Raw genomic sequence first — 27,115 nt, 5'->3', positions numbered from 1 at the left:
ATCTGCACGAACAGTTCGACGAAGTTTGCAGCAGCGTGGATTGTCACCTCGGGGACCAAGGCTGCGGTTACCCTTGATGCTGCAAAGACGAACCAGGATGCACGAAGGCCAAACGTCCTTTTTTTGGATGAATCCAGGTTCTGTTTACAACATCATGATGGTCGCATCCGTGTTTGGCGACATCGCGGTGAACGCACATTGGAAGCGTGTATTCGGCATCGCCATAGTGGCGTATCACCCGGCGTGATGGTATGGGGTGCCATTGGTTACACGTCTCTGCCACCACTTGTTCGCATTGACTGCACTTTGAACAGTCGACGTTACATTTCAGACGTGTTACGACCCGTGGCTCTACCCTTCATTCGATCTCTGCAAAACCCTACATTTCAGCAAGATAAAGCACGACCGCACGTTGCAGGTCCTGTACGGGCATTTCTGGATACAGAAAATGTTCAACTGCTGCCCTGGCCAGCACATTCTCGAGATCTCTCACCAACTGAAAACGTCTGGTAAAAGAAGGCCGAGCAACTTGCTCGTCACAATACGCCAGTCACTACTCTTGATAAACTGTGGTATCGTGTTGAAGCTGCATGGGCAGTTGTAATTGTACACGCCATCCAAGCTCTGTTTCACTCAATGCCCGGGCGTATCAAGGCCGTTATTACGCCTAGAGGTAGTTGTTCTGGGTACTGATTTCTCAGGATCTATGCACCCAAATTACGTGAAAATGTAGTCATATGTCAATTCTAGTATAATATATTTGTCCAATAAATACTCGTTTATCATGTGCATTTCTTCTTGGTGTAGCAATTTTAATGGCCAGTAGTGTATTAAACTGATCTAAAAAAGTAATTCGCTCCCCGCCAGGGACGGTCATTGGATCTTCTAAGACCTGTAGTGGTGCGTGGCATATTGACCATTATTTTGCGTTGGCCTGGCTCACTAAATGCAATGGCAAAGCAAGACAGGAACACTAGTCTGAGACGCCCCCGCGCTGACAGTAACCACACTACAATAGTGAGACAACACCGCAATAGAGTGTATTCGCCCAAGGGTTGTTATATTACTCTGTGTCGCGTGTTGTACGGTTTTCTTACCGTTTAATATAGGCTCTCTCAATGGAGTGAAGGCATTTTCACAGGAACACTAAATTAACATACGAGAATAAACGGAACCACACCAAGAGAATATTTAAGGAAGGAAAACGAGAAGCTTGCCATAAATATATAAGCCAAGTAGAGAATGACGTTCACGAAAGCCACAATTTTGCTTATAAAATGTTAAGCACAAGAACAAGTGTGAGAAGGACACAGCAAGAAGAGATGTGATGGAACAGCATCGACGAGGTTGAGATCGAGAAGTAACATATGCAGAAGAAAAAGAAGAAAGTGGGAAACAATGGCAAAGTTTGAAAAGTATGGAAGCTTGATGCTGCATACGATGGTGGTCTTTACTATAACAATTACGGTGATTTAGAGGAAATAATTATCACTCGAGTCAAGGATGATGATGTTTATTCGTAATTCCGCGCCACTGTTAGTTTTATACATAAAGATCTTGTTACTTTCACGGTGTTTTCTGCATGTTGCTAGATGCTTTGAACTACACAATGAGACATTACAGATTTCCTGCCTTTCGCAAGATTACCAGTGATAGTGAATCATTGTTACCAATAGTATATACGTTTCTCTCTGCGGTTAGCGAACGCTTCTATCATTTCTTTGCATTCTTCTCAGATCAGGAGGTCAAACATCATCTGGGGATTCAGAGAGCTAAACAACATGTTCAGTGCAACCTTACCACCGTGTATCTTTAGGTTTCAGATTTGCAAATAGAAAAGGTAAGTTTAACACACTAAGCCACGCGTGCTCATTGTTGCTAACTTTCCTACAAGGTGTTTCATTTATATTGTTTTGAAGTCAGATTACGAGTTTATTGGAGGTGAGCGTGATCCTTGAATTCATTCAAATATTTACTTATGTCCGATATTCGTTTCGCTTACAAGGTAAGTTGTACCTCCCGTCCAATAAGTGCCTTTTCTTTTAAACCGCACTCAAATACCGTCTGATCGTTTTGTAGGATAGGGCATTTACTCACTCCATGTTTCTCACAAATATTTCCAGATACTTATAACACGGGCTTACATGTTTGATTTAGAAATGGAAGATCCGTAAGAACCAGTTAAATTACTCTGCAACATCTAACAGAGGAAAGAAGAAAACATAACCCACAAACATTCATAGCAACTTTTGATTCGGTTAAAGCATTTGAAAATGTGAAAAGAAAAAACGGACTATAGTGGAAAACTGCAGATATTCCAGAAGATTAAAAATGCAATAAGAAGCCTATATAAACAATAAAAATTCATAAAATATATAGGTGAATTAAGAAGAGAAATAATTGTAATATACAAAGGAGTACAACAACCGTGTCCACTATTTAACATTAATATTAATGACATTACTCGAAGATGGAGGCAGCAACCATAAAAAGGTACTAATATATTAAAAGATGAAACGTCTAACGTTTTATTTTATTCAGATGATGTCTCGATATTGCAAGAAAAAGAAGACAGCTTCGAATGTGCATTGAAACATCAAAATACTTTTGTCAATAGTATGATGTTGAGATTACTAAAATCAAGACTGAAGTGATAGTTTACTACTGTAAAGATCAATCTCAATCCAAAATCACTGAGAGTAAAGTGATTTTAGAACAAGCGTTGCCGTTACTTATTTGGGATATCTATTTCACGTGGAAGTACTGAAGAACTAGGCGGATATGTGGCACCGTTCATCAGACAAGAAATGAGAGTTATTTTTTTCTTAATCTGTGGCCCTGTCAGTCCTTCGCTGTGGGATTGTTTGCTGGGTCTTGCAAAAAGAACGTCAGGTAAGACACAAAGCGCAGAAATATAATTCATAGTATGAACACAACACTACGCAAGAAAACACATGAAAAACAAAGGAATGCATTGCACTAGTCAGCAGCGAAGAGTATTTCTCTTTATCTCCGTTAAGAATTTTGCTTACATCTTTCATTATTCATTTATTTAGTTGCCCTGCCGTACTTATGTGTAAATTGTTTTCTGAAGTCCCATTTATTACAGTTTCAGACAGCTCAATTTTCAGCGCATTTAAGGAGCAACACATCTCAAATGCAATTATTCTCTTCTTTTCCGTTTTTTACACGGTGAATGCTACATTTCAGTGCAGTGTTTTCCTTCAGACGTCATTCTCACACATTTCTTCCACAAATACTGGCCTATTTTGACACTAATAGACTTCTTTCAGCGAGGGATGCCGTCTTAACGTGTGCTAGTCTACTGCTGAAGCCCTACTTGCTCTTTCGAAATGAATTACTTTGCTTCCACGATAGTAGACATCTTTGCCTCGTCTACTACATAGCCTTAATTTTGGCGTTAGGTTCACCAGTAATCTTATCTCTGCTGCCTCGTAATAATAATTTGATCATTTCGTAATTGATTGTTCCTTAATGACTACTTTGTTCTCAGTAGACTGAAAATCACAGTAGATAACAATGTTTACAGCAGATTTTACTCTTCATGTCGTCTCACTCTGAATTAAAATTCCTCTCAAAAATTTGTCTTTATTTCCACCATCGCTTCTTCGGTGTACAGATTGAATGGTAGAGGAGAAAGACTGTATCCCTAGCTTATGCCTTCTTCAATTCCTGCACGTCTCTCTTATTTTTGAATAAGTATTGTTACATCGTGGTTTTTGAAGGAATTGCATAACAGCGAACCTGCAGTACTTCGCAAATGCTATGTACGTCTCGGAATTGTATATGCATCTTAATCTCTTCGTGCTCCCTCTCCCCTTTTCTGGTCGATCCCCTCCTATTCTCCTCTCTTTATGCCCACAAGTTCTACCACCAGTCTCTCTCCATTTTCTCCTCCCTTTTCCTAATTTCCCCCCCCCCCCAACCTTCTCAGCTCATCCCTTGTTCCACCCTCTCTCGGACACTGAACTGCTTTATTGTTAACGCAAACGAAACCTTGGTTGGAAGTGGAATTCGCTTTAGTCGAATGGGAAAATGGTTGGTATTATTGGTATGCGGGATATGGCAGAGACTTCTGCAGCCAGATCTGGAGGACAGTGGCTTCAATGAAAGTATTTTGCATAGGTTTAACCTTGAAACGGGTAGGATTACAACGTTTCGGGTGATTCAGAACTGGTAGTGGTATCATAGTCATAAGCTGTAGAAATCACTTTTCTAGTTTCTGTTAAAACCATCTGCGAATAACAAAAGATTATCCCACGTTGCTGCGTATACATTTCTTGTATACAACTATATATAAGAGTAGAAAATATATTTCAGAGAAACCAATACTCTAATGGTTTAAATGCCCTGGTATCGTAGTTACAACTGTGAAAATGGTAACGAAAGCGTCACAGCACAGCACTTTCTACCTCGCAGTTTGTTCTAAAAAAAAAAGGAGTGGTTTAAAGAAGTGTATAGCCTATGTCAGTATGAATACTTATGAAAGCGTCGTGAAAAAATTTGAAGCAAATTCCTTAAACACTTTTCAAGACTCTTGCTAACAGTGTTTCCACTTTGTATATTATACGTATTTAGCTAATGCATATATTAAAAATTTATAGTTAATGTCCGAACAAATGTTTAATAGAGCATCATGCAATAATTTCAAGATTTTTTCGAGACCTTTGCTAATAATGTTAAACAATGACTTGACTTCAGCAATAGCACCTACTTAGTTTATACGTACTTCTCTCAGAATTTCAAAGGCCTTGCACCCTTTCACATTGTCTGACGCCGTTTCCTAATCGTCAAATCGTAAAAGCTTTTTTTCTTTCTTTTTTACTGAGAATACACAATAAAATACACGCCACAGAGCCGCAGACCTCAGATTTTCTCTTTCCTCACTAATATAAATATGGCTGAAGAACCTGTTTGTGCAAAAATTCGGACGTACCCGTGCTTTCTTTATTGTTAATTTTGATAGTATAGAAAAATTACGTCTTCTTGGCTACTCTGGAATTTTAATTAACCACACCTAGACGTCATGATTTCGCTTGCGTTGCATCACATGCTGCATGCTGCGGTCTCCCTTTATAGGTCCAGCTTGTCACTTATAGACGCTTGTAAGTTTAGATGGTCCTCGATGCTTTTCAGCCGATATAGGAATTCTGGATGCCTCGACTGGGCATGCTCCAGCCGGCGCCATCAATGAAGCTGACCTGCCTGAGGCCAATAATACTAGATGGCACGATTTGCAGCGTTTATGTCTCCAATTTGTATTTCCTCTGCCGAGGCATGGAGCACACTCGGAAATCTAATCTCGCTACCAATGGGAGTCACAGTACTACGAAAGTGTAGCTTCTCCTGGCCGTGTCTGCGTAGAGCACAGCCAGCTCAATAATGGCCTTGTTCTCCCATTTAGTCAAAAAACTCTCTAATTGGCTACACTTTGATCTGTACGATTTCGTTCTTGTAGACACTAGAGACAGCATGCCATCGTTTAATTTTCTACAGCAGAGACTTTGATCTCCATAGTGGAATTTGTTCGGGGATATGTCTGAGTATCTCGGTACAGGGGATATGTAGTCTATGCTGGCTCGTTACAACGACAGAGTGTAATTACGCGTTTTTGGTCTGTGGCCCCAATTACCTATGTTTCCGTGAAATTACACTGACAAAAGTGAAAAAAGGCAATACTACGCAATCAGACAAATGTCAGACACAAAACACAAAGTAACGCAAGAGCTGTCAAGAGTTGCAAAAGTCCTGTGATACGATTGCCATCGGTGTGGGAGCAGAAGAGCATAACGTCATTCGCCCACACTTCCAAGACACTACCAGGGAACATTCCCAAGTGTGAATAAACGATTTTTATGAAACTTGGAGAGTATTTATAAGGGTCAAAATAATGCAATTGGCCTTTTTTCATGTTTACCAAATTTCAGGTTTTAGGGGTAAAACCCACGCCAAAGTCTAATTTAGTATGTTACATGCAGAGGGAAAATCTATGAAACAATTATGTATAAAAAATATTTCGTGCAAAAATTAAAGTGAACTTAATGTTCTTGAATACTGTAAAATCAACTTGTCCGATAATTTGAAATTTTACAAAGTATCCCACCATGATTAATTAATACTGAAAAATGATTTTTATACGTCAGAAATTACAGAAACATTGACGCCACATCCATCCCTGGTTTCTGATATACAATTTTCGGCAGAAAATCTGTACACATCATGCTCTCAAAGTATATTCAACATATCTAAATATTAATTATTATTCTACTGATTTATTTTACTTAATTTTATTGTACGTTTTAAATTATTTTCGTTTTTTAAATGTGTAGGTTTGCAGTAATCTATAATTTAGTAATTGAAAATATTATTATTACTATACAGAATCATTAGAGTAACTATTATTCGTAAAATAAATGCCAAAAAGGTAACACTTTTTTACACCATGCACGTAAAATGAACAAATTTTCTTTACACAATACACAAAATGGACAACACAACACAAAACAAAATGCAGTAGAATTCTGAAATAGTGGCGGGTGATGCCCTCATTGTCCTGAATTGTACGAAGCACGCTTCATGGCAATGGGAAACATTGGTGAACAGAACTGATTATACAGGGTGGGACATTGATCGTGACCGGGCCAAATATGGCGCTGCCATAGGTCAACGGATATCAACAGCGTTTCTTTTTAAATAGGATCCCCCATTTTTATTACATATTCGTGTAGTACGTAAAGAAATATAAATGTTTTAGTTGGACCACTTTTCTCGCTTTGTGATAGATGGCGATGTAATAGTCACAAACATATGGCTCACAAATTTAGACGAACAGTTAGTAACTGGTAGGTTTTCTAGATTAAAATGTAGGTACGTCTGAACATTTTTTTTCGGATGTTGCAATGTAATACATGTACCTTTGTGAACTTATCATTTCTGAGAACGCATGCTGTTACAGCGCGATTGCCAGTAAATACCACATTAATGCAATAAATGCTCTAAATGATGTCCATCAACCTCAATGCATTTGGCAATACGTGTGACGACATTCCTCTCGACAGCGAGTAGTTCGCCTTCCATAATGTTCGCACATGCATTGAAAATGTGCTGACGCATGTTGTCAGGCGTTGTCGGTGGATAACGATAGCAAATATCCTTCAATATCGCTTCAACCGCACGCGAGCTATGTGCCGGACATCCATCATGTTGGAACTACATCGCCATTCTGTGATGCAGTCAAACATCTTGTAGTAACATCGGTAGAACATTACGTAGGGCCGGCCGCTGGTGGCCGAGCGGTTCTAAGCGCTTCAGTCTGGAACCGCGCGACCGCAAGGGTCGCAGGTTCGAATCTTGCCTCGGGCATGGATGTGTGTGATGTCCTTAGGTTAGTTAGGTTTAAGTAGTTCTAAATTCTAGGGGACTGATGACCTGAGATGTTAAGCCCCATAGTGCTCAGAGCCATTTGAACCATATGAACCATTACATGGGAAATCAGCACACATTCCAACATTTAGATTGCCAGCGATAAAATAGGAGCAATTATCCTTCCTCCCACAATGCCGCACCATACATTAACCCGCTAAGGTCACTGATGTTCCACTTGTCGCCGCCATCGTGGATTTTCCGTTGCCCAATAGTGCATATTATGCCGGTTTACGTTACCGCTGTTGGAGTATGACGCTTCGTCCCTAAATAGAATGCGTGCAAAAAACCTGTAATCGTCCCGTTATTTCCCTTGTGCCCAGTGGCAGAACTGTACACGTTGTTCAAAGTTGCCGCCATGCAATTTCTTGTGCTTAGAAATATGGTACGGGTGCAATCTATGTTGATGTAGCATTCTCAACAGCGACGTTTTTGAGTTTCCCAATTCTCGCGAAATTTGTCTGCTACGACGTGCGGATTAGCCGCGACACCAGCTAAAACACCTACTTGGGCATCATCATTTTTTGCAGATCGAGGTTGACGTTTCACATGTGGCTGAACTCTTCCTGTTTCCTTAAATGACGTAACTATCCGATGAACGGTACGGACACTTGGATGATGTCGTCCAGGATACCCAGTAGCATACATAGCACACGTCCGTTGGCCATTTTGATCACAATAGTGATACATCAACACGATATCGATCTTTTCCGCAATTGGTGAACGGTTCATTTTAACACGGGTAATGTATCACGAAGCAAATACCGTCCGCACCAGCGGAATGTTACGTGATACCACGTACTTATACGTTTGTGACTATTACAGTGCCGCCTATCACAAAGCGAAAAAGTGGTCCAACTGAAACATTCATATTTCTTTACGTACTACACGAATATGTAATAAAAATGGGCTTTCCTATTAAAAAAAACGCAGTTGATATCCGTTTGACCTATGGCAGCGCCGTGTAGTGGGCCAACCATAGCGCCATCTGGTTTCCCCCTTCCAGCTAGACGAGTCTCGTTCTTTGTAGTTTTTTTCGTTTGATGCTTATCCCGTGAGATATTTGGCCCGGTCACTATAAATGGACTACCTTGTATACTATTAACTGCAGCTTGATTATATTGTTTCTCAAGTGGAAATTGACAACTCAGCCTTTCAGAAGCACTAGAACTGAAAATCTCCTCAGAACGTTTTCCCAGCATCGAATGCCAAACGCGTCCAATGGCTTGCTAATCCTATCGGGTCTATTTTGATCGCCAGATAAACGATATCCTTGTCCTCAGACATGACGCTCAAGACGGTTCTTTCACTTTGACGGCCCCTAGAACGCTATAATAATACACATTTTTCTCCCGCATTCCGAAAAGAAAACTATAAAATATATTTTGATATAGTCAGATGGTAGTTTAACAGTTTTTGAAGCCATCAGAAGAAAATTTGAGGATTCAAAAAGAAATGTTTGAATTCTCGGCCCAAACGCTCCATTAGTTTATGATAAAACTATCGGGAAAGGGTACAGTACTGCCCGACATAGAAAAAATGTAAAAATTACTTCTTTGTTCCTGTCAGAACAGCGTTTAATGTATAATAACGCCATTTTATTAAATGCAACGTAGCCACATACCAATATGGGAAAGAAGGGCAATTTGTATGATTAATTATACAGATGTGTACATCCTTAAAATAGATCCCTGAATCCAGTTTGGTACTGTTTGTGAATTGAATGAATGGCTGGTCGTCAGTTGGTCACAGATAGTGAAGGTAGATTGTACAATCATCTTTGTTCTCTGGTCACCTTAGACCGAACGAAAGAGAGGAAGTATATCAGAACACTGGAGGGCTTTGAATGTGGTTAACCAATACGATGGCAAGATCCTTCCTTACTTCAGCGGAAGCGCTGGATGACCTGATGAACAGCCATGTTTCAGCACTCTGTCGCTGGTTCCTGAGGTGTGAAGACGTGCCCTGTGTGTGCTCCAGAAAAAAAAATTAAAGTGTAAATGGTATGAATGTGCAATATTTAAGAGTAGATAAACTAATAATTTCTCTTTTTAGAAATTTTGGTGGGTGGTTCATGTAAATTGTTCGGAAAAAAGACAGGCAGGCCAAAAAATTCATGTGGAACATAGGATTCTTCGGAAGTGACAAAGAAACCACGTGTTGTAATTATAAGACGAAATGCTAGCGTGTTGTTGTATTAAGATGAAGTACTCGTGTGTGTAAATCTAAGTTGAAAATAATTACGATCTCCGTGTGCAGAACATGAATTAGAGATAAGCCTTTCCACGTGGTGAGCACAGTGCGAGTCTCAACCTGACTATGATACTATAAAAAGTTAGAAGTGCTTGTCCTAGCATTCAGGTGAGTATCCGTGTGTGAGATAAATAAGAAAACAAAACTTCCATTATGAGATACATTCGTGTGACGCCAGCTTTACATTCCGATACTCTGAGAGTTAATTATGGTGAGTCAGCCACCTACCCGGCAACCCCATGTGGGTTTCATTGCACAGGAATATGTGCATAAATCCTCCAGAGTTTGTTCAAATGGTTCAAATGGGTCTGAACACTGTGGGATTTATCATATGAGGTCATCACCCCCCTAGAACATAGAACTGCTTAAACCTAACTAACCTAAGGACATCACACACACCCATGCCAGAGGCAGGATTCGAACATGTGACCGTAGCAGTCGCGCGGTTCCGGACTGAAATGCCTAGAACGGCTCGGCCACCCCGGCAGGTCCCCAGAGTTTGTGGTAGGAAAATTATTACTCGGGTCAGTATCGTGTGAATCTGGATGACTATTGTTTGATGGGGGAAAGCAGAACGAGTGGACAAACCATCATCTAGTTTTTGAGATGCGTTTTATACTGCCAGTGTGATTAATTTTGTATATGTAATCTGTGTGATTTGCATGAGACAGCAGCGAAATGTTTCAGATATGGTGGGTTCAAGCATAATTTTTCCTAGCACAGCAAGAAAGTCAGTTAATTCGTTGTGTTGCTAATGAACGAGGTGAAGAGAGTATGGGAGAGACTGAAGTAGCGAAAGCGTCCTTACCAATCCAGAAAGTGCACAGTAGCAATAAACAGAAGCGTTGTGAGACCACAGAATAGTAAAATGGTTATGTTATGTCATGCCCATTGGGTAGAGAATCCCTTGTTTAACAACTATATTTAAGTGTCATGCAAGAAATTTAGCAACATTAATGCGAAACAGTTTATTGTAATAAAAGAGGAGATATACGAAACAAATAGTGGTCTTGATTATTGAGTTGTGGTTAGCCATCTTGTTGAGGTATTTTACCATAACCTCCATTTTCTTCCTGGGATGTCCAAGCTTTGATTGAAATACATACCACACAAAGGAATTGTGGTCTTGCCAGTTTGGAGTCAGCCAACCAGAAATGTGCACAAGCGATTAATCAGATGCGTTATCCATTCCGTTGTGTTAAGAATTAAGGACGAGAATAAATTATAGCTTAACTGATAGGCACTAGGACTCAGATTTTAAGCATAGTTGCAGTGGGTATGATAAGTCATGAACATATTTCTAATGTACGAATAAGAGAAGCACTCGCTTGGCAGGCTACTCACCTAGTACGCCTGACTAAAGGATGCCAGAATGGGGTAGGAATCTCCCAATGGGAATGGCGGCAGTAAAAAATAAAAACAAATGAGAACAAGAAAGCCGCAGATCTGGTGATACCAAACGGCTCAACAACACAGCTACAGCCGTTCGACCTGTTCAGATTTCACTGTGGGAGAACTTTGTGAGAAGATATCATATCGAAATGTTACAATGTAATGAAGTTTGTCTGGTTCAAATGAGGGTATTTACAATATCGCCACCATTTTTTGAGACTTCTGCTGAATTTTGTTTATTTTATGTTGTCCGTGGTGTGTTTTATGTGAAGATGTAACCTTCATTTTAAGTTTATGGTACAAGAGAACACTATATTTTAACCATTATTTCACAGATAATCACTGTTGTACAGATTTTGTATCATAATAATATCCCATTTATTATTTTCAATTAACGTAATTGATACTTTTGGACTGACAATAAAAAAAAAACCGGAAAGAAACATTAATTTGAAAAGTAAACTAACGATTTAAAACATAAAACCAAAATAATGAAACAAAAAATGGGAATAATAATTAATGTTCAGGTATTCTAATCAGGAATATTTAAAATACTCTGACAGCGTATTACGTACAGCCTATTTTTCCGAAATGGTACTTTAGGAACTAGCAATTTTACACCTGCATGGATGTGGCACGTAAACTTCTTTAATTTATGTTGCAAAGAAAATCATCTTCGTAATTCATTCATGGCGGTGTGATATTCTGCAAAACGTCAAATTATTACGGAAGTTCATTATACAGTGCTCAGGAACATAAATTACGTTAAACTTCAACATGAAACATATTTATTATTTATCGTGACCCTCGGAGGTGACACAAGTCATCGGGTACGTCCTGCTATCACATCGGACCTCCTTCTGTCCGGCTTAGAGCAGCAACTCGACGTGACATGGACAGACGATGTCGTTGGAAGCCCCCTCCACCAATATTGAATCATGCTGTCTCTATGTTGTTGTTGTGGTCTTCAGTCCTGAGACTGGTTTGATGCAGCTCTCCATGCTACTCTATCCTGTGCAAGCTTCTTCATCTCCCAGTATCTACTGCAACCTAAATCCTTCTGAATCTGCTTAGTGTAGTCATCTCTTGGTCTCCCTCTACGATTTTTACCCTCCACACTGCCCTCCAATGCTAAATTTGTGATCCCTTGATGCCTCAAAACATGTCCTACCAACCGATCCCTTCTTCTAGTCAAGTTGTGCCACAAACTTCTCTTCTCCCCAATCCTATTCAATACCTCCTCATTAGTTACGTGATCTACCCACCTTATCTTCAGCATTCTTCTGTAGCACCACATTTCGAAAGCTTCTATTCTCTTCTTGTCCAAACTAGTTATCGTCCATGTTTCACTTCCATACATGGCTACACTCCGTACAAATACTTTCAGAAACGACTTCCTGACACTTAAATCTATACTCGATGTTAACAAATTCCTCTTCTTGAGAAACGCTTTCCTTGCCATTGCCAGTCTACATTTTATATCCTCTCTACTTCGACCATCATCGGTTATTTTACTCCCTAAATAGCAAAACTCCTTTACTACTTTAAGTGTCTCATTTCCTAATCTAATTCCCTCAGCATCACCCGACTTAATTTGACTACATTCCATTATCCTCGTTTTGCTTTTGTTGATGTTCATCTTATATCCTCCTTTCAAGACATTGTCCATTCCGTTCAACTGCTCTTCCAAGTCCTTTGCTGTCTCTGACAGAATTACAATGTCATCGGCGAACCTCAAAGTTTTTATTTCTTCACCATGGATTTTAATACCTACTCCGAATTTTTCTTTTGTTTCCTTTACTGCTTGCTCAATATACAGATTGAATAACATCCGGGAGAGGCTACAACCCTGTCTTACTCCTTTCCCAACCACTGCTTCCCTTTCATGCCCCTCGACTCTTATAACTGCCATCTGGTTTCTGTACAAACTGTAAATAGCCTTCCGCTCCCTGTATTTTACCCCTGCCACCTTCAGAATTTGAAAGAGAGTATTCCAGTCAACATTGTCAAAAGCTTTCTCTAAGTCTACAAATGCTAGAAACGTAGGTTTGCCTTTTCTTAATCTTTCTTCCAAGATAAGTCGTAAGGTCAGTATTGCCTCACGTGTTCCAACATTTCTACGGAATCCCAACTGATCTTCCCCGAGGTTGGCTTCTACCAGTTTTTCCATTCGTCTGTAAAGAATTCGCGTTAGTATTTTGCAGCTGTGACTTATTTCTGATTTCTTTGGGATTGGAATTATTATATTCTTCTTGAAGTCTGAGGGTATTTCGCCTGTCTCATACATCGTGCTCACCAGATGGTAGAGTTTTGTCATGACTGGCTCTCCCGAGGCCATCAGTAGTTCAAATGGAATGTTGTCTACTCCCGGGGCCTTGTTTCGACTCAGGTCTTTCAGTGCTCTGTCAAACTCTTCACGCAGTATCTTATCTCCCATTTCGTCTTCATCTACATCCTCTTCCATTTCCATAATATTGTCCTCAAGTACATCGCCCTTGTATAAACCCTCTATATACTCCTTCCATCTTTCTGCCTTCCCTTCTTTGCTTAGAACTGGGTTTCCATCTGAGCTCTTGATATTCATACAAGTGGTTCTCTTCTCTCCAAAGATCTCTTTAATTTTCCTGTAGGCAGTATCTATCTTACCCCTAGTGAGACAAGCCTCTACATCCTTACATTTGTCCTCTAGCCATCCCTGCTTAGCCATTTTGCACTTCCTGTCGATATCATTTTTGGGACGTTTGTATTCCTTTTTGCCTGCTTCATTTACTGCAGTTTTATATTTTCTCCTTTCATCAATTAAATTCAATATTTCTTCTGTTACCCAAGGATTTCTATTAGCCCTCGTCTTTTTACCTACTTGATCCTCTGCTGCCTTCACTACTTCATCCCTCACAGCTACCCATTCTGCTTCTACTGTATTTCTTTCCCCCATTCCTGTCAATTGTTTCCTTATGCTCTCCCTGAAACTCTGTACAACCTCTGGTTCTTTCAGTTTATCCAGGTCCCATCTCCTTAAATTCCCACCTTTTTGCAGTTTCTTCAGTTTCAATCTGCAGTTCATAACCAATAGATTGTGGTCAGAATCCACATCTGCCCCAGGAAATGTCTTACAATTTAAAACCTGGTTCCTAAATCTCTGTCTTACCATTATATAATCTATCTGATACCTTTTAGTATCTCCAGGATTCTTCCAGGTATACAACCTTCTGCCTCTATAGCCGTCCATAATTGCGGAAGTTTTGACGAATGCAGGATTTTGTGCATGAACTGCCTTCTCGATTAAGTTCTGTGAGTGTTCGATTGGATTCATGTCGGTCGGTCAGGCGATCTGGGTGACCATATCATTCGGTCGAACTGCCCAGAATGTTCTTCAAACCAATCGCGAACAACCATTGCCCGGTGACATGGCGGATTGTCAGCCATATAAATTCCAAATATGTTCGGGAACATGATATTCAGCAGTGGCTACAGATGGTCTCCACGTAGCTGAACATAAACATTTCCAGACATTGGCCGGTACAGTACGACCAGAGGACACAGTCTATCCCATGTAAACACAGTCCGAATCGTTGTGGAGCCACCACGAGGTTGCACAGTGACGCGTCCAATTTGGGTCCATGGCTTCGTAGGGTCTGCGCTACACTCGAACCCAACCATCATGTCTTACCCAGCCGATATGGTCATGAGTGCAGGGGAGTTGCTGCAGCCGATTACGTGCTGTTGACAGAGGCACGCTCGTCGGTCATCTGGCATCAAAGCCTGTTGACACCAAACTTCGCCGTACTGTCCGAAAGCATAAATTCGTCTTACGTCTCACATTAATTTCTATGGTTATTTCATTCAGTGCTGCTTGAGCATTAGCACTGACAAGTCCTGCGGAACGTTGCTTTGACTTTTCTATACGGAGGAACAGTTCTTCGGGAGACTATTTCTTTTGCCATGTCCTCACATTTTTCGTGCACCTGTTTCGCCTTGGCTTCCCCGACTTCCTGCTCATTTCAGTCCTAGCTGACACATACTTTATCAAAACATTTCTGTGCTACCTTCTTTCGTCGCTCATTTGAAGTAACTGGTCTTCTTCGCTGCTCCCTTCATTGTACCTTTGTTAGTCTGACCAACTTTAGCGAGCGCCCTATTCAGAGGTGTCTACTCCTCTTCAACTGAACAGATACCATCAGCGTCAGTTGTCCTCACAGTTTAGATGACAGCGCTCGACCCTGCTGAGCCTTTCAGTCGCTCTCTTCTTCGGTTTTAGAAAACCAAACGAAGAATACGTTTGTCGACACCGTCTCTGGCAGATCACTAGAACTTGCACGCCCTTATTCAATGGTAATTAAATCGAAAACGGCGCAAAGTAGCTATTTTTTTCTTAAAAATTATTTCTCAGCACAAACTATCCTGCGACATCCTTACAACCCTGTCGGACGGACCACCCTGTATATGTATTAGATGGTATTGAAAGGAACTCACTAAACTGGACTGCGACGAATGTAAATGCCCCAATACTTGAAAGGACTAATGGAAACCCCATATTGTACCGCGATTCTGGAACTGACCATGTCATCAAACAATGAAGGTATAGATTCAATATAGAGCACTATTCGGAAAGCCTTCGTTTCTCATTGGCTGTTGGAACTGCCCAGCCAATGTGCTTCTTAGCAGAGTTTGTCATGGACAATCGTGGTATAATGGGTAAGGTGTTCCGTACAGAGTATATCTTTGCAAAGCGCCTGTGTTTTAGAACTCACGAAGGGAAATCAGTACAGTTACTTTTGTATCTGATAGACAGCTTTCAACGCAACATTTAATTTGAAAATATAATTTTTTTAAATTTTTTTATTTTAATTTTTTTTATGGCTCTGAGCACTATGGAACATCTGAGGTCATCAGTCCTCTAGAACTTAGAACTACTTAAACCTAACTAACCTAAGGACATCACACACATCCATGCCCGAGGCAGGATTCGAACCTGCGACCGTAGCGGTTGCGCGGTTCCTGACTGTAGCGCCTACAACCGCTCGGCCACCCCGGCCGGCTAAAAATATAATTGCTCTGTTACTGGTCACCAGAGTTCGTGCGAACCTTATGCCAAAAACCCATACATTATTTTGTAGAAAGCTAATTTTTACTGCCTGTGTTATTTATCGCAATACAATTTCACAATTGTCTAGAAGAAAACTAGGTGTATTTATCTTTCTCTCTGCCTCGTTGACCTGCAGCGTTAACAGATGAGACTTCGATAAAACTTATCCCAACCATCTGATTCGAAGGTTTCGTGATTTTATTAGGAGAAATGGAAAATGTGTTTTTTTAACGGTCCAGTGAAGGATACACAAAATTTTGAAGGTCATCATCATCATCATCATCATCATCATTTAAGACTGATTATGCCTTTCAGCGTTCAGTCTGGTGCATAGCCCCCCTTATACAGTTCCTCCATGATCCCCTATTCAGTGCTAACATTGGTGCCTCTTCTGATGTTAAACCTATTACTTCAAAATCATTCTTAACCGAATCCAGGTACCTTCTCCTCGGTCTGCCCCGACTCCTCCTACCCTCTACAGCTCAATCCATGAGTCTCTTGGGTAACATTGCTTCTCCCATGCGCGTAACATGACCCCACCAACTAAGCCTGTTCGCCCTGACTGCTACGTCGTTAGAGTTCATTCCCAGTTTTTCTTTGATTTCCTCATTGTGGAGACCCTCCTGCCATTGTTCCCATCTACTAGTACCTGCAATCATCCTAGCTACTTTCATTTCCGTAACCTCAACCTTGTTGATAAGGTAACCTGAATCCACCCAGCTTTCGCTCCCATACAACGAAGTTGGTCGAAAGCTTGAACGGTGCACAGATAACTTAGTCTTGGTACTGACTTCCTTCTTGCAGAAGAGAGTAGATCGTAGCTGAGCGCTCACTGCATTAGCTTTGCTACACCTCGCTTCCAGTTCTTTCACTATGTTTCCATCCTGTGAGAATATGCATCCTAAGTACTTGAAACCGTCCACCTGTTCTAACTTTGTTCCTCCTATTTGGCACTCAATCCGTTTATATTTCTTTCCCACTGACATTACTTTCGTTTTGGAGATGCTAATCTTCATACCATAGTCCTTACATATCCGATCTAGCTCTGGAATATTACTTTGCCAACTTTCAATCGAATCTGCCATCACAACTAAGTCATCCGCATATGCAAGACTGCTTATTTTGTGTTCACATATCTTAATCTCACCCAGCCAGTCTATTGTTTTCAACATATGATCCATAAATAATATGAACAACAGTGGAGACAGTTTGCAGCCTTGTCTTACCCCTGAAACTACTCTGAACCATTAACTCAAAATACCGTCAACTCTAACTACTGCCTGACTATCAATGTAAAGACCTTTATTTGCTTGCAAAAGTTTGCCTCCTATTCCATAATCTTGTAGAACAGACAATAACTTCCTCCTAGGAAACCGTTCATACGCCTTTTCTAGATCTATAAAGCATAGATACAATTCCCTGTTCCACTTATAACACTTCTCCATTATTTGCCGTAAGCTAAAGATCTGGTCCTGACAACCTCTAAGAGGCCTAAACCCAAACTGATTTTCATCCAATTGGTCCTCAACTAATACTCGCACTTTCCTTTCAACAATACCTGAGAAGATTTTACCCACAACGCTGATTAAAGAGATACCTGTGTAATTGTTACAATCTTTTCTGTTTCCATGTTTAAAGATTGGTGTGATTACTGCTTTTGTCCAGTCTGATGGAACCTGTCCCGACTCCCAGGCCATTTCAATTATCCTGTGAAGCCATTTAAGACCTGGCATTCCACTGTAAATGATGAGTTCCGACTTAATTTCATCCACCCCAGCCGCTTTATTGCACTGCGATCTATTGACCATTTTTTTCACTTCCTCAAATGTGATCGTATTTCCATCATCATTCCTATCCCATTCTACCTCGAAATCTGAAACATTACTGATCGCATTTTCACCTACATTGAGCAACTCTTCTAAATATTCCCTCCATCTGCCCAAGGCATCCACAGGATTCACCAGCAGTTTTCCTGACCTGTCCAAAATACTTGTCATTTCCTTCTTACCTCCCTTTCGAAGACTGCTAATTACACTCCAGAATGGTTTTCCAGCAGCTTGACCCATAGTCTCCAACCTGTTTCCAAAGTCTTCCCACGATTTCTTCTTGGATGCTGCAAGTATCTGTTTGGCTTTGTTCCTTTCTTCAACATAACTTTCTCTGTCTACCTGGGTTCTGGTATGTAGCCATTTTTGATACGCCTTCTTTTTCCTTTTACAGGCTGCCTTGACTGTATCATTCCACCAAGCTGTTTGCTTCATCCTACTTTTACACACTACTGTTCCAAGACATTCTTTAGCCACTTCAAGTACTGTGTCCTTGTACCTTGTCCATTCCTTTTCCAATGGCTGTAATTGACTACATTCAACTAACTTGTACCTTTCAGAGATCGCTGTTATGTACTTGTGCCTGATTTGCTTATCCTGAAATTTCTCCACTCTTATCCTCCTACATATGGACCTGACCTCCTGCACTTTCGGCCTCTCAATCCCAATTTCACTGCAGATTAAATAATGATCAGTGTCATCAAAGAATCCCCTGAATACACGTGTGTCCCTCACAGCCTTCCTGAATTCCTGATCTGTTATTATATAGTCAATGACAGATCTGGTTTCTTTGCCTTCCCAAGTATACCGGTGAATGTTCTTATGTTTAAAAAAGAAGTTTGTGATTACTAAGCCCATACTGGCACAGAAATCCAAGAGTTGTTTCCCGTTCCTGTAGGACTCCATATCCTCTCCAAATTTACCCATAACCTATTCACACCCTTCTGTTCGATTTCCAATCCTGGCGTTAAAATCACCCTTGAGCAGAACACTGTCCTTGTCCTTTACTCTAACAACTACATCACTGAGTGCCTCATAAAAACTATCCATCTTATCTTGATCTGTCCCTTCACAATGCGAATATACCGACACAAACCTAATTTTCTTGCTAGACACTGTCAAATCTATCCACATCAGTCGTTCGTTTACATACCTTATTGCAACTACGCTGGGTTCAATCTCTTTCCTGATGTAAAGCCCTACACCCCATTGTGCTATTCCTGCTTTGACTCCTGACAGGTAGACCTTGTATTGTCCCACTTCCTCTTCTCTCTCACCCCTTACCCGAATGTCACTAACAGCTAAAACGTCCAGCCCCATCTTACTTGCAGCCTCTGCCAGCTCTACCTTCTTCCCAGAGTAGCCCCAATTGATATTAATAGCTCCCCCATCTCATTACCATTTGCTTGCCAAGTCGTATCTTAGGAGTACCTGGTTTGTCAGTTAGAGGTGGGACTCCGTCACCTCCAAAGGTCCGAGGCATTTTGCTCTGATTGTTGCCAGCATCATATTTAAAGTACCAGGGAAGCAGGTTGCTAGCCTTACTTGCCCCGAGTCCCATTGGGTTTTACCCCTAACGGCTGAGGGACTAACCGGTGGATTTGGTAGTCTTTGCCGTATAAGCACAAAGGTGACCACGACTCAGAATATGTCCGAGATGCCCAGCCTTATTCCAAAGTAACTGGTATCCCGACTGTCGGGACCACTTACTTGGCCACTCATACGTTGCCCGTGGTTCATGAACTAGGACATGACCACAGGAACCCACACCATGAGTCTTGAAGGTGTCTTGCATAAATGGATGTGGCCTCAATTGCCACTGGATGACATATCAATATTTACACATCGGCTTCCTTCGGTAAGAAGAGTCTTGCAGCCCTGAATATCGCAATTGGTCTGTTACACTGTCCTACGCCATTTTCCAGCGAAATTCTGTCTTGATCTTTCATCCGATAGCTACATTTGCAGATGAATGCTAAATTTGTGGACAGAGGTTGTTCATGGAGGGAGGAGGTAGTGGATCGCCCGATGTGTCAAAAGCGGCAATAATTAAAATCAGAGAGCTCGTCTCTGTAGCCCTAAGAAATCGACTATAAGAGGCATCAAGAACTGAATGTACCTAAAACCACACTGAATGTACCTAAAACCACATAATATAAAGCAGCATCTCTTACAACTTACATGTCAAAACTGCCTTCTCTCTAAGTTTAGCATCGCATTGCAAGAACGACGGAGATGATATCGTAACAGACTTGTTTTCAGTGATGAAGCCACTTGACCTGAGAGTGGAAAGATAAACAAACATAAGGTAGGCAGATGAGTTAAACAAATGCCCAGTCATCATGTGCGATTTATAACTATCCCATTGGATTGTGATTGGCGGTTTGCATACACGGAAGTGGAGGGTAGGGTTTCTTCACTCCACAGTGTCCGGCCTGTCAGACTTGGGTGTGTTTCCAGAATGAGTGCTACGCCGCTGAACGACGGTCGTAACGTTTTAATACGACAACGGGGTGGTGAACAAGCGGGCAGAGCGCTTCACAAGAGCAGCTACCACAGCGATAGGTTGGATGTGGTACGGATAGTGGTCAGATGCTGAAGATCTTGCCACCATACTCATCACACTTGACGCCTTGCACATCCCTTCGCGTTGGGGTACGTTGACTATCAAGTTTTGGCCCTTCTTTCCCAGCGAACTTTCTGGAAATAAAGCAGTGCATCCAAGCCTCCTTTCTAAACGTACCTGTTGACATGTTACGTCGTATGTGGAAAGAGGTGGACTACAGAGTATCGACTAAAAAGAGACGCGTAAGCGTTTGTGATGTACACAGAAGAAACTTTGTGAAGCTGTGTAGAAAAGCATTGATGTACACCGATAACCAAAAAAATTATGACCACTGCCCATCACGACGCTGGTTGCCGCCTGGTGACGTTGCGCGCACGTAACGTGGTAACAACCGTGGTGTCACCGCCAGACACCACACTTGCTAGGTGGTAGCATTTAAATCGGCCGCGGTCCGTTAGTATACGTCGGACCCGCGTGTCGCCACTATCAGTGATTGCAGACCGAGCGCCGCCACACGGCAGGTCTAGAGACACTTCCTAGCACTCGCCCCAGTTGTACAGCCGACTTTGCTAGCGATGGTTCACTGACAAATTTGCCGAGACGATAGCATAGCCTTCAGCTACGTCATTTGCTACGACCTAGCAAGGCGCTATTACCAGTTACTATTGATGCTGTAAAACATGTACCGTCAAGAGCTATGTTCACCAATTATAGATTAAAGTTAAGTATTCCAACAGCTACGACCTTTTTTGCTAAAGTCTGACATCCTTGTCCAGTTCCAGACCTCACGCCAGCCTGCGTGAGACTAACCGCGTGCCTTTCGGCTTCTTATCATAGTGGATTGGCTGTCTTGCCAGTCCACAACAGTTGGCGCAAGGCCAATTAGCGTTCGTAACTATACTGCCCTGATGTACCTGAGTAATGGCTTCGCCACAATCTCCAGATGTACTGTCCGAATTTTATCGCTTACAGAATCAGCAGACGCAGGCCTTACTGGGTGCACTTGGACAGCTCATCTTGGGTCAAGTGCAATGCAAAACGATGCGGCAGCCGCCGCTCCACCGCTCACGCAGCCACAACATGCAGTTGCACCAACTTTTCGTCATTTTGATGCTGCACTGGAAAGCTGGACGGAATGGTCACGCCAATTTGGATTCCATCTCGCCGCCTACAGAATTCAAGGTAATGAGCGGCAGCCTTATCTCCTTTCGTCCATCGGCGTCCAAACGTACCATGTATTAGTCAAATTATTTCCCGACGCGATGTACCAACTCTGTCCTACGAAGAAATTTTGTCTGCATTAGATGCATTTTTCAAAGAATCAGCCAATGTAGTTGCCAAACGGTATACCTTCTTTCGTACAAAACGGACGGCAGGTCAGACTAATCAGGAGTGGGTTGCAACCTTGCAAAGCCTTACTAGAGGTTGTGCGTTTGAGTGTCAATGTGGACTTCCTTATTCAGATACTATGGTGCATTATGCAATTGCACAGAACATTTCTGATGTTCGTATATGGGAACAGATTTTGAAACTAGTCAATCCCTCCCTTCAACAAGTGATGGACATATTAGATCGGCAGGACACAATTGACTTTGCTCAGGAATCATTTGAAACTTCACCACCCATGTGTCAGGTTAACCGGCCCACCGGGCGCGCTGCACGGAACAGTAAACAGTCCTCGCGCCTGGCCACGCCAAAGCCGCCTGGCTCTCAGCCACGTGTACCGCGCCAGCACGCAAATGCAGTGAAATCATGCCTGCGGTGTGCTACTAGACATTCGCGTGAGAATTGTCCATCATGCCAAGCTATTTGCTTTTTCTGTAATAAAAAAGGACATGTTCAAAGTGTTTGCCAGAAAAAGCTCCGATCGGACGCTCAAAACCATTCCAGGCCCTTTGCTTCGCGCCGGAATCGGAATCGAACCAAGGATACTCCGGCTTGTGAAACTTCGCGTATGGAAATTCTTGTAGTTCATTCCACTCCGCCCAGTGCTACTCTCTCTAACAGTGACTGTGTTCGTCCCACAAATTGTGTGCGTCGACATCGCCGGAAATTCCGTCAAGTCGCAAGTGATTCTGTACCAGTGTCAGTTCACGTTGCACAAGACAGTCGCTCTTGTCGTCAGCAGGACAATAAACATTTCGTGGACTTGGACATTAACGGCAAGGTGATACCATTCCAGCTCGATACCGGAGTTGCAGTTTCACTGATCAATCAAGACACTTACAAACAGCTGGGCAAACCTCCGTTGTGTACCGCAAATGTTAAGTTAAGTAGTTATTCAGGACAAGCGATCCCTGTGTTAGGACAGTGCAGCCTTCTTGCAACATACAAAGGACAAACGAAACTTGTGTCAATTTACGTCCTTCATTCTTCTTCTGCAGTGAACTTGTTTGGTTTCGATTTATTTCAGTTGTTTAACTTGTCTATAGTAAATAAGTTCCTACAAGTGAACCAGACTGTGCCTTCAGCCAGTGTTTCTCGTCTATGTGAAGAATTTGCAGACATTTTTGCACCGGGCCTCGGTTGCGCTAAGAACAATAAAGCACATTTGGAACTGAAAGTAAACGCGCAACCGAAATATTTCAGAGCGCGCAATGTTCTCCACGCATTGCGTGATGAGGTCGCAAAAACATTACACGATTTGGAATCACAAGGTGTAATTGAACGTGTGCAGACTTCTCTCTGAGCATCACCCTTAATAATTCTGGAAAAAACCTTCAGGAAAATTGAGACTTTGTGTGGACTTTAAGGCAACAGTGAATCCACAACTAGTGACTGCAACTTTTTCTTTACCCCGCCCGGAAGATCTTTTTGACAAACTGCACCCGGGTAGATATTTTTCGAAGTTGGATCTAGCAGATGCGTACTTGCAAATACCGGTGGACGAAGAATCCCAGCGCGTTTTGGTGGTTAACACTCATCTTGGTTTGTACCGATTCAAAAGACTGCCATTCGGGTTTGCATCCGCCCCTGCATTGTTTCAGCAATATCTACAATCTGTTTGTGCGTCGGTCCCTACTGCAGCAAACTATCTGGACGATATTGTGATCTCCGGAAAGACGGAAGAAGAACATTTAGCCAAACTCAGCACATTATTTCAGGTCTTCCGACGGATTGGTCTTCGCTTGCGGAAGGACAAATGTGTGTTTTTTGCTCGTGACTTACCCTATCTGGGACATGTACTCAATGCACAAGGCATACATCCCAGTCCCGAGCACCTTCGTGCCATACAAGACTTGCCTTCGCCGCAGAATTTGAAGCAGCTACAGAGTGTGCTGGGAAAAATTAATTATTATCATCGCTATGTGCGCCACGCCTCTTCCATTTCAGCTCCGCTTCATCGCTTACGCCGTAAGGGTGTTCCGTTCGTCAGGAGGACGGAATGCGAACGCGCCTTTCGCCAGTTGAAATCGGCGTTGCATTCCAATACTTGCCATACGCCATTCGATCCCCGGAAGCCCCTTTTGTTGATGGTGGATGCATCGGATTTTGGGATCGGTGCTGTGCTTGCGCACAAAGATGGTTCGCACGATCGCCCTATTGCCTTCGCGTCCAAATTGCTTTCGTCTGCGCAAAGAAATTATTCACAGATCGAGAAAGAAGCATTGGCTCTCGCATTTGATGTTACAAAGTTTCATGATTTCTTGTATGGTCGTCACTTTACCATCATCACAGACCACAAACCTTTGACATCGCTTTTTCATCCGACCAAGCCTGTACCTCCACGTACAGCGCAGAAATTCATTCGCTGGTCTATTTTCCCCTCGCAGTACCGCTATGATGTGTTGTATCGGTCCACTGCCAAGCACGGAAACGCCGATGCGTTGTCCCGTTTGCCTGTTGCTGAGGATAGAGGATTCGATTCCTCCGAACTTGCTTGCATGTTCATTGATTCGGAAACCGATGACGTGGTCGACTCGTTTCCGATTGATTTTCGTCGCGTAGCTACGGCCACAGATACCGACCCTGTCCTGGCTGCCGTTCAGAGTTTCGTTGCTACTGAATGGCCCTTGTCAAAGTCACGGATCGGGGATCCGTTGGTTCGCCGATTTTTTGCTCACAAGGAGAGACTTTTTGTACCATGTGGTGTTTTGCTGTTGCGTTCTGATAATGATCAGTCCAGGATCGTGGTCCCACGTTCGTCACAGTACTATGTCTTACGGCTTCTCCACCAAGGACATTGGGGTATAGTGAGAACGAAACAACTTGCTCGTCAGCACTGTACTTGGTTCGGAATCGATGCCGCGATTACTAATATGTGCTCTTCTTGCATGGTGTGTGCCGAACAACAATCAGCACCACCGCGGAAATTATTTGCATGGCCAAAAGCCACTTCCCCTTGACAACACATGGATTTAGCTGGTCCGTTCTGGAATGCTCGATGGTTAGTTGTTGTAGATTCATTCAGTAATTTTCCTTTTGTTGTCCGGATGTCTTCCACGATGTCTTCTGCCACCATCCAAGCGTTATCCGCTATCTTTTGCATTGAAGGGCCTCCACAGACTATTGTTTCCGACAATGGCCCACAATTCATGTCCGCAGAATTTCAGTCATTCTGCAAGGCCAATGGTATTCAACATCTGACGTCCGCGCCGTTTTAGCCACAGTCAAACGGTACCGCTGAACAATTGGTCAGGACTTTCAAGTCACAGATGTTGAAGTTAATAGAGTCGCATTCTTGGGAGGACGCGTTATTGCTCTTTTTGTCCTCGTATCGCTCTCAGCCCCGTGATGGTCGCACGCCGGCTGAGTTGCTTCACGGTCGCCCTCATCGCACCTTGATGTCTTTGCTACATCCGCCGCATCAGGTTCCTGTGCTGCGGCAGACACCTGCTTTTGCTCCAGGCGGGTTGTCTATTACCGCAACTATCGAGGTTCGCGGCGTTGGCTCGAAGGGCGCATTCTTTGCTGCCTCGGCCGCGCGATGTATTTGGTCTTGGGGGCCTCTGGTGAGGTGCGTCGGCATCTCAATCAGCTACGCCTCTCTCGTCGCACGGGATCTGCCGCTCCCCGTCTGCTTTCAGCGACGGTGACGTCCGGTCACCGCCCTGGGGACCCATCTACTGGCTCGCCTCATCCCCAGGTGTTACCGACGATGCCTTCCATTTTGCCCCATGGTGACGCGCCGCCGCCGCCGCCGCATGTTCTCCCGCCGGCGACGCCCGCAGTGGACGCGTCGCTGCAACCGCAGGGCGCCTCCCTGGGTCACGAGCCGCCGATCGCTTCCCGTGACCTGTTGTCCTCCGCCAAGGAACTCTTGCCCGCTCCGGACCATATGTCGTCTTCGCCCGTCGGGTGTCCCTGCCCGATGGAGGTCGACCCTTCGGCCCCTTCTGTCTCTCTTCGGGCGCATACACCGCATGTTGGCGTGCACCCTAGAGCTGGTTTGCAGGCGTTTCCTAGCTCCCCTCGGTCCGAATGGCGGGGTGCGGGTGGCACATCCTCGCCTGTAGTTAGGCTCCCCACCTCGTCGCATACGTCAACATGGGGTCCTCTCCACGGCGGGCGGAAGCCTTATGCCACAACCGTGCGCCAATTTGCGGAGGAGGAATGTGGTGTCTTCGCGAGACACCACACTTGCTAGGTGGTAGCCTATAAATCGGCCGCAGTCCGTTAGTATACGTCGGACCCGCGTGTCGCCACTATCAGTGATTGCAGTCCGAGCGCCGCCACACGGCAGGTCTAGAGACACTTCCTAGTACTCGCCCCAGTTGTACAGCCGACTTTGCTAGGGATGGTTCACTGACAAATTACGCTCTCATTTGCCGAGACGATAGTTTAGCATAGCCTTCAGCTACGTCATTTGCTACACCTAGCAAGGCGCCATTACCAGTTACTATTGATGCTGTAAAACGTGTACTGTCAAGAGCTATGTTCACCAATTATGGATTAAAGTTAAGTATTCCAACAGCTACGACCTTTCCTGCTAAAGTCTAACTTCCTTGTCCAGTTCCAGACCTCACGCCAGCCTGCGTGAGCCTAAACGCGTGCCTTTCGGCTTCCTGTCATAGTGGATTGGCTGTCTTGCCAGTCCGCAACAACAACAACAGTATGTGAGCGGAGCTGAAATGTCGGGGGATGGTTCTTCGAAATCCATTGAAACAAGCGACCCTGGTGAAGAGCATATTATCATTATGCAAAGCCTGTGAATGTGTGTCTCGAAAACGGCGCAGTTAGTCGAAGTTTCATGTGCTACTGCCGTGAGCATCTACAGAATGAGATACTACTCGAAACTACCACTAGGCGCTAAGTTTCGACGTCTACGACTTTTCACAAAAAGTGGGATTCGGAGGCTTGTCCACTCCTTATAGTGGGATAGTTGGTGATCTGCAGCATCTCTGCCGAAAGCACACAAGTCTGGTGCAAGCATAAGTGTTTCGCTGCACACCTTTCATCGCACTTTGTTGATCATGGAGCTCCGCAGCAGACCACCACTATGCTATCGCATATTGACCATCGTCAGTTACGACTGCAGTGGACACGGAACCATCGGGACTCGACCGTCGTCGTTGAAAACGTGCTGCCTCTTCGAGTGAATCACATTTT

The sequence above is a fragment of the Schistocerca cancellata genome, unplaced genomic scaffold (assembly GCF_023864275.1).
Source record: "Schistocerca cancellata isolate TAMUIC-IGC-003103 unplaced genomic scaffold, iqSchCanc2.1 HiC_scaffold_718, whole genome shotgun sequence".
NCBI lineage: Eukaryota > Metazoa > Arthropoda > Insecta > Orthoptera > Acrididae > Schistocerca > Schistocerca cancellata.
Note: the sequence above shows the minus strand (reverse complement) of the source record.